General features: G+C 62.2%; 1 long non-coding RNA gene across 1 annotated transcript; it reads right to left on the bottom strand.

Moving 5' to 3' along the window:
• Positions 1–581: 581 nt before the first annotated feature.
• On the bottom strand, positions 582–1133 carry LOC105854691. The gene is made up of 2 exons (XR_001146246.1): positions 1059–1133; positions 582–836 (listed from the first exon to the last, which is right to left on the bottom strand). It is a non-coding gene; the product is annotated as an uncharacterized LOC105854691 (long non-coding RNA).
• Positions 1134–1494: the final 361 nt, after the last annotated feature.

The raw sequence follows: 1494 nt of genomic DNA, 5'->3' as shown, positions 1-1494 counted from the left end.
CCTGGTGGAGGCCCCAGGTCAGGGTGCTGAGAGGACGCAGGGTCCCTCTGCCCTGGTGGAGGCCCCCGTCGGGCTCCTTCACGCCCTCTTGTGTCTGTGTGTGTAGGGTGAGGGGGTCTCTGCCCTCACGGGTGTTCTGACTTCTGGCCTGACGTTCACTCACAGACCTGGGCTGGTCTGTGGTCACTGAACTGGGCCCCAGGCCCTTTGCTGCTCTGCTCGCGGAAGTGCCGGCTCCTCCCTGCTGTGCTGGTTCTGTCCTGGGGACGGGGCCCTCGATTGTGAACGCTCCCTGGGGAGGTCGGGCTCTAGCTCCTGTAGATGGTCACGCTGGCCGTGAAAGGGGCAAGAGAAAGCAGGACGAGTGGAGAGGGGAGGCACCCCATGCCCACTGTCTCAGAGACGAGGGAAGAACAGCCTCATGCCAGGACTGGCCCCTGGCACGCCGGGTGAGCCAAGCCTGGATGTGGCTGCCCCGAGATCCCCATGACGCAGCTGCATGTGCCTGGGAGTGGGCAAGTGGCGCTTTTACGGTCACAAGCGAGATGCCCGCTGTGGGAAATGAAGACACGTGAGCCGTGCGATGCGTGAACACAGTTAATTATTAAAGAGCTGATTACAAAATGCCAACAATCCCTGGGTTTCTGCTTTGTCACAATGGCTGGTCCAAGGTAACGCCAACGACGTCCCCAGGCCGAGTGGACGTGTCCAGAACACCGTTCTTGTGTCCTTAATCACAGGGCTGCTGATTCTTTCTCACCGTCTCGGAGAGCTTTCATCCTGGGACTTCTGTGGCATCAGCTGTGCGGGGCTTAATTTGCTGCCACAAGAAAGTTCTGCGAGGAGACCAAAGGCCAACATGACCTTCGGGAGCCCTCCACCTTGTGGGAGGGGAGGCCCGGGCCCAGCAGGCCACTGCCCTCCACAGCCCCGAGGGGCCGGCCAGGCAGCCCGGGACGGACTGTGAGGCCGGGACCCGCTGGTCTCACTCGTTCCTCTGAAGGGTCAAGGGCCCAGCGGGCACTAGTGCAAGAAAAGTATGTGTCTTTCTGTCTTACCCCAGTCATCACTCTCAGCCGGGCGCTGCCCATGGGAATTGAGCTGACTCCGAGTGGAGCGTTCCAGTTGCCCATATTTCCTGCAATACAGAAAGACGGACGTGGGATAGGAGTCGGCAGAAACAAAGACCGAGACCTGTGGTGTTTCAAAAGCCACCTGGTGCCATCTCTGGGCAGCGGAGCCGGAGGAGAGATCGCGGCCCTGCGACCGGACAGACAGCAGGAAGGCCTGGCTCCCCCGGCCGCCCCCGTGTGTGCAGGGTGAGCTCCCCGGGATCAGAGCAAACCCCGGGAGCTGGGCGGGTGCCCTACACCCAGAGCACCCACGCCAGTGGTGCCCGGCATTCGAACAGCCGGGCCCGCCTGTCTCCGCGGAGAACGCCGGTGTCACTTGCAGTATTCGAACCCCCCTGGGGCTCGCCTCAAGCATGGCAGG

Source organism: Condylura cristata, unplaced genomic scaffold, assembly GCF_000260355.1.
Source record: "Condylura cristata isolate star-nosed mole 26May11 unplaced genomic scaffold, ConCri1.0 scaffold00382, whole genome shotgun sequence".
In the NCBI taxonomy this organism is placed as follows: Eukaryota; Metazoa; Chordata; class Mammalia; order Eulipotyphla; family Talpidae; genus Condylura; species Condylura cristata.
This window is presented reverse-complemented; position numbering and strand designations above follow the sequence as displayed.